At 40.3% G+C, this 7599-nt stretch overlaps 1 pseudogene; it reads left to right on the top strand.

The window, feature by feature from the left end:
* The first annotated feature begins 4718 nt into the window (after nt 1-4718).
* On the top strand, nt 4719-5177 carry LOC100768296 (annotated as a pseudogene).
* The last annotated feature ends 2422 nt before the right edge of the window (nt 5178-7599 follow it).

Here is a 7599-nt window from a genome sequence, read left to right as displayed (position 1 = left end):
TGTCAGTTGTCCTGTCAAAGGCGCAGTGATATGGATAAGATCACCAATTTATTCATCGGTCTGCAAGTACATCCTATCTCCTCATCCAAAGACACGGCCATGGGGCCATGGCACACCATCTCGTCACAAAATACTTAGGATGGCAGCTTATACTATTCCATCTAACTAAAGGTTATGGCCATGCCCTGCCACTCCCTGAGCTGGTTTCAAGGGAGGTAGCACTGTGGCTACGGTCTCTCCACTGTGCCTCCTGCCTCTCCCCTGGCTACACCATGGTGTATGAAAGAGCATCGGGCTGATTTCACAATACCCACATGTACCTCAGTATACTTTCATTAAGTAGAGGAATGTGCACAGTACCCTCTGGGGAGATAATGGCATACCCCTAGAACAAGTTCATGCTTGAGCTGATATGTAATTTCCTATCTCTTCATCCATCCTCAGTTATTCACAGCCCCTCGTGCTGGTGGGAATGCAACAAGGTATCCACCAAAGCTTCACCCTCTCTGGGGAGTTGATGGGACAGTGATGGCAAGATGGTGGGGGGATGGAAGGACAGGAGGGAGGGGGAACTGGGATTGGTATGTGAAATAAGATTGTTTTTAATAATTTTAAGAAAAGTAATAAAAAAAAGAAAGAAACACAATTTTGCCCAGTAACTTGTGAGGGGGGGGGGGTCTGATGAGGATGTTAGTGAAACAAAGTTTCCTTACAGGGTATAGTGAGTTTGCCAAGTCTGCCATGCAGAGCACAACATGCTGAAATGGCTCTCACTGTAGATGCTCAAAGCTCAAGGTAAAAGGTGTGAGTGTGTTTTCATTCTCCAGAGACCCTCTGTTTAGCTTAGGAACAGCCATAATCTCTTGTGTCTTGTATAGACATTCCTCTGCTCAGGCTTGTCCTAGCTTTTTAGTTATGAACTCTCCTCTGTTTTCTGCCACTGTAACAAAATATCGTAGACTGTGTAATTTATAATAGTTTATTTGGCCAATGGACCGGGGAAACTAAGAAGTCAATGAGCATGCCATATACTCATTGGGGTGTGTATTAATGGCTTTTCTCATTGCTATGAGAAAACACATGACAAGAAAAACCTAATGGTTCATTCTGGCTCCTGGGTTGAGGACATAATTTGTCATGGTTGGTAAGGTATTGAGGCAACATCAGTACTAGCCACCGGATAATACTCATGTTTTAATTAAGAATTAGGATATATGGCTATGGGATGTTGGAGATACTTTGAAATAAAATGAAAAGTATACAAGCAGAAGACAACACTGAGAACAAAAGATCTTGGTTCATAAGAAATGATAGGATGAAATTAGAGAGAGTAGAAACAGAAGGCCAAAAATATTATAAGATCCAAAAATGCAAGGACCTGGATAAAGAGGATGATGACCCACAGGCTGTCAGCAGGTGAAGATATCCAAAGCCATGAAAAAGTTAATGACAAATAATTGAGCTTACAAAGCTGTGAGAGACACAGCTGACTCCCTCACACACTCTGAAAGCAAGAAGCAAACCAAACTGGATAGACCATTGAACTAAATTATCTTCACAAAGAGTTGTTGTGCATATGTAATCTTTGCCACATGGGGAAGAAGCCACATTCTTGAAGGAATAGATCGGTTTACTAACTGCTAAGCTCCTCTGCTTGCTAATTATCTTGTGGGCTATGGGAGTTTACATGCTCTGGATAATTGCCCCCCAGAGGTTCCTGTGGGGGCCTGTAAGACAGTGGTATTGGGAAGCAGTGAGACATTTAGGGTGTGGGCCATATGGAAAGTCCTTAGGTAATGGGAGTGCTCACTGATGATCAATGGAGGAAGCATGCTTCCTGGGGACCCATTGCTAAGTAGCTTGTGACTACTGCCATTTGCACCCCTAACAGTGATCCAGATCTGAGAGAGAAACCAAACTTAGACTGGAGCTTCCTGAACTCCGAGCTAGATAAACGTTATCTCTTCTAAGCTAATTACCACCAGTATTTCAGTGTAGTGATGAAAAGTTCACTGGTACAGGAGTAAAGTTTCTGTACAGTGACAGCAGGCACAAGGCTACTGCTATCAAGGCTGGCAGGTGTCTTATGTCCGCTGGCTTCCAGGACTGTTGTTCACCATGTAAGGCAGGGAATACAGACACACAAGATGAATCATTGCTCCTGTGCAATCTCCTCTTCCATCTCTTTTTTTTTTTTGCAGATTTTTTTATTTGAATTAAAACAAGATTGTTTTACAAATCAATCCCAGTTCCGTCTCCCTCCCCTCCTCCCCTACCACCCCCTGGCAACTAAAACCCTACCTAGCACATATCCTTTCTGCTCCCCAGGGAGGGTGAGGCCTTCCATAGGAGATCATCTCTTAAAAATTAAAACACCACCTATCTAAATCACTATTTTGCTGTAAGAAAAACTGAGCCACAAATTAGATTCATGGAAGGAAATTATTTCTCAATATCAAGAAACTTTGTGAACTACAGATAATAAAATATTTGACAGGTCATATGTAGAGTTAATTAATAAAATTAGAAAATCTAGTGAATACTCAGTACTTTATTTGAAAGATATATATATATATATATATATATATATGTATATATATGTATATATAACATGTTATATGTAAATGATTCTACTTCATGACATGGTAACTCTCTTTCTCTCTCTCTCTCTCTGTCTCTGTGTGTGTGTGTGTGTGTGTGTGTGTGTGTGTGTATAGACTGAGAGAGTCCTGTGTCATGATTGATTTCATTTTCTAACATCATTATCTTTCACCTTTTCCTCTAAAAGTAACCCTTAATACAGTAACCAATTTTTTGCTATAAAACTGTTCCCTAAATATAGTATGTTTCATATATAGGAATATTATTTAAGCACCAAAAATGTAAAACCCTAACTTTTGATAAAATATGTAAGGTGGTTTTGTTATGCCCAAGATGTTAAGCATAATATTTCTCATAATTGGCTTGGGATTTTTTTGTCTTTGTTTGAGTTTTTATTGCTGTAAAGAGACAGACACCATGATCACAGCAACTCTTATAAGGAAAACATTAATTGAGGAGCCTCATTTACAGTTTGAGAGGTTCAGTCCATTATCTTCATGGCAGGGATCATGGTGGCAGATAGATGTGATGCTGGAGGAGACGAGAGGCCTATATCCTTGCAGGAAATAGAAAGTTGATTGTCATACTGAGGGAAGCTTAAGCAAAAGAGACCCCAAAGCCCACCCTCACAGTGACACACTTCTTCCAACAAGGCCACAACTCCTAATAGTGTCATTCCCTTTGGGAGGCATTTTCTTTCAAACCACCACAGATTTGATCTTCTGTTGTTATGATTTTGTGAAATTATCTGGTTATGCTAATACCCCCATAAAGCCCTTTCAGACACAGTATTGGGGGGGGGCAGTGTCTCTGGGACCATCAAGGTCAGTAGAGTGTCTATTCAGGAAAGGCAAGAAGGAACCCCAGTTCAACCCCAGTTCAGGAGCTAGTGTTGATTCAAATTTCAAAAGTCTGACACCAGGCAGTTTATTTCAGGCATATTTAAGAACAACACAATTTGGAACAAAAGTTTCCTGGTGATAATTAATTCAATCCTGTGAATAATATTATATTAACCTATATTGAGCCTAGTCCAGTGAATCTTCATCCACACATCTATAGCTTACTCTACAGAAGAACTCAGCTTTTGCTACCAAAAGATAAAACTACAGTATTCTCCAGCATTTTCTTGTCTACTTGGCTCAGACCAGTGACTAATGGTCCGAAGAATTAATTCACAAAGATGTTCAGTTATCCCTCCTACAATAATAAGGTGTTGTCTTGGAATCCTCTTACGTTAGCTTGGGAATGAGCAAAAGAATATAAATGTGATTGTTTACACACTATTATTTATACAATGATTTCTTTCTTTGGGAGCAAATGTTGAAGCAATTAAAAATTCTAAAGCTGGAAGATCAAATGTCAGGCAACAGAGAGTTCTGTGGGGTCTTCAATAAGCCAACAAACTTTCATCATGTCAGAAGTCTGAGGAAAGATATTTTGCACTTAATATCTTTGTGGTTAGTATTATTCTTCAATAAATTTCTCCAAATTTTATTTTGCCAAAATTAAGTAATCAAGTTACAAGAAGCCAAACCTGGATTGTAAGTTAACCATTACATAATTCACTTATCCACTGTTGGGCAAATATTTCTTGACTTCATTTGATATTTTGCAAGATATAGATTAAATATAATTGAGCCATTCAGCAAAATATATACATGTTTGGCTACACGAATATAATTAAAACATGAAAGGACTAGATACTTTCTTAAATTCGGGCAAGAAAATGAACAAAGTTGATATTAACAGTGAAGTATTTGAATTATTGTCATGTAAGAAAACTACATAATAAATGGCATGCTTTACATATCAGTTTGTGCATACACATAAAGGAAAACAGAAACTTCCCTGAGACTTTCAAATTTTTAAATCAAGAAACTACTATTCGGAATTTCTTACAGACTATTTTCTTTTCTATATGTATGAATCATGTTTATTGGCTCACCAAGTGATAAGAGGAAATCTAAGCTGATTCTACTAAAACAAAATCAGTTTGTACGGGGGCTTGAGTAGACAGATAGAAGGTAGATAAGAAGATAGCAGATAAAGAAGGACATATAGATCACTTCCTCTTAAGTTCGGTTCCTGGGAGGTAGCTCCCATGTGGAGTCAACATGAGGACTGAGAAATGTTATTTCTGTTCCGGCCCATCTACCCTGGCCACTGCTTGATGTTCGTCCTCAGTGATTGCAAGGTGTTCCGATTCTGCAAATCCAAGTGTCATAAAAGCTTCAGGAAGAAGCAGAACCCACGCAAGGTCAGGTGGACTAAAGCCTTCCGGAAGGCAGCTGGCAAGGAGCTCACGGTGGACAACTCATTTGAATTTGAAAAACGTAGAAATGAACCTGTGAAATACCAGGGAGAGCTATGGAGTAAAACTATTGATGCGATGAAGAGAGTTGAAGAGATCAAACAGAAGCGCCGGCTAAGTTTATAATCAACGGGTTGCAAAGAAGTCAAGCAGAACATCCACTTTATCCGGACTCCTCTTGCAGGCAAAGGAAAGCAGCTGTAGGAAAAAATGGTGCAGCGGTTGGTTACAGGACGATGTGGTCATGGAGGATGCTTCCTAAAGGTGCCGCCTGCAACCAGCCCTGGGCACACTGGAAACCAGTGTAGACTGTTGATCCCAAGTTATTCATTGGTTTCATAAGGTCCCTCAGACAAAGGTGATGCACATGTTTCCCTCTTACATTGCAGCCTGTAAAAGCATCCTTCGTGGGAGTTAGAGCTCAGCTCAATGTTCTGTTTCACTGAGTTATGCTCAGAAAACATCAAAGTTTGTGTGTAGATGGAGGCATGAACTCTGGGCATAACATGGTTGAGCCATTGCTTAATGGCACCAGGTGACATTACTGTACTGACTGTCTTGGTAGTGTGAAAATTTGTAATGATGTAATATTTTCCTTGTACTAGAATTGCCTATTTATTAGGGTTATTGAAGCAGAGGTCACAGCAAGGAACTAATGGTTCTCATGACCGCCTCAGTCTCTTGTTTTGGTTTAGTCTGTTCAGTAGCTCCTTAGAGTTGCATACTGGCTGTATACAATGCTACAATGCAGCTGAATCAGTCTGTTTAGTAGCTCCTTAGAGTTGCATACGGGCTGTATACAATGCTACAATGCAGCTGAATTATGCCGGGCTGTTTGTCCTGCTTCAGCCATTAGAATAGGCAGCTGGTGAATGTTGGGGAAGGGGACAGGTTGAATAAACTTTGCCTAAATTGTATCTTATGACAGCTTTGGAGAACACTCAATTCCAAGTTGTGTCTTCTGGCCCAACAACTCCTTGCCTCCCATTCTCTCCAGCCCAGCAATGGTCTAGAAGCAGAAGAATCTTGGTGCCTTTTAAATTTTTTTATGTGATTTTCTTTTTTTGGATTTTTGAGACAATGTCTCTCTATTATGTAGCTCTAACTGTCCTGGAACCCACTCTGTAGACCAGGCTGCCTTGAACTCAGAGATCCCCCTGTCTCAGTCTCCTGAGTACTGGTATTAACGGCATGTGCCATCCACCCAGCATTTTTAATTTTCTTTAAAACAAAACTCTTTCTTTTTGGAAAATAGAATTTATGGATAGACTGTTGACTATTATTTGTACATAAATAAAACCATTTCTAAAGTAAATACCTACTTTTTTTGCTTTTTTAGAAAATTGATTCTTTGTAGATTTTACATCATGCATACATATCCTACTCATCTCCTTGTCCCTTCATATCCGACCTCTGCCCTTGTAACCTCCCTCCCAAAATAAAATAAAATGTAAAAAAAAATAAAAAAGGAAGTACATATAGATAATAAATGACAAATGAAAGCACATTAATGTGAAATGGAGTAAATGCTACAAAGTCAGTCTATAACCCAATAATTTCCATAATAATAAGTGCCTTTAAGGAAAAAATAACACGATTATTTAACTTACTAAAACACAGTGTTCTAGGGCTTGTCACTTATCACTGCACACTCAGTGTTTCTTAGCATCTCCTCCTGAACTACAGTTTGAGTGAACATCTATTGATTAACTGGGAATCACAAACCCACAGAGTAGAGGAGTAAAGAGCCAAGGACTTATGCAACATCTGAGCCTTTTCTATCTCGTTTTCAAGTTCAGATCCGTCAGTGTTCAGATTAAACAGTGTTGATACACACAAGACCAAACGTGACTCAGAGAAAGAGGTGCAGAAGAGGAACCCTGCACCGAGAAGTCCTCTGGTTTGACATTCTGCCTCTTTTTTTTTTTTAACAGTTGACTGAGAATATATTTAAGATAAGAACTTCACACAATCCAATTTAACAATATACAAAATAACTATTAACTATGAACGTAGGAAATAGCACTTTTTTTTTACTTTCTTTTTTTAAATTTATTTATTAGTTCTAGTTAGGGAACAAGCTTGTTTCAAGTCCCTTCTCCCTCTCCCTCCCCTCACCCCCAACCCTCCTCAGCCTACCCCCACCCCATCCACCCACCACTCCCCAGGCAGGGTAGGGCCCTCAACGGGGGCTCTGCAAAGTCCACCAAATCTTCCTGTGCTGGTCCTGGGCCCTTCCCCATGTGTCCAGGGCCAGAGTGTAACCCTTCACGTGGGATGGGCTCTCAAAGTCCCTTCTTGCACCAGGGAAAAATACTAATCCACCATCAGAGGCTCCCTGGAGTGCAGAGGCCTCCTTATTGACATCCATGTTCAGGGGTCTGGATCAGTCTTGTACTGGCCTCCCCGACAGCATCTGGGGCCCATGTGCTCTCCCTTGTTCAGGCCAACTGTTCCTGTGAGTTTCTCCAACCTGGTACAGACCCCTTCGTTCTTCATTCCTCCCTCTCTTCAACTAAATTCCCGGTTTCGGCTCAGTGTAAATCTGAGGATGTCTGTCTCTTGAATCAGTGGAATTATTAGTAACTCGACCCACAGTTCCAGTGAGAAGAGGCTCACCTAATCTTTTCCTTCTTCTCATTCTGTCCCTCTGTGATGTATAGTTTAAGAGTCACTCTTTGTGC

This window comes from Cricetulus griseus, chromosome 4 (genome assembly GCF_003668045.3).
Source record: "Cricetulus griseus strain 17A/GY chromosome 4, alternate assembly CriGri-PICRH-1.0, whole genome shotgun sequence".
Taxonomy (NCBI): Eukaryota; Metazoa; Chordata; class Mammalia; order Rodentia; family Cricetidae; genus Cricetulus; species Cricetulus griseus.
The sequence above is the reverse complement of the archived record's forward strand: the minus strand, read 5'-3'. Positions and strand labels throughout refer to the sequence as shown.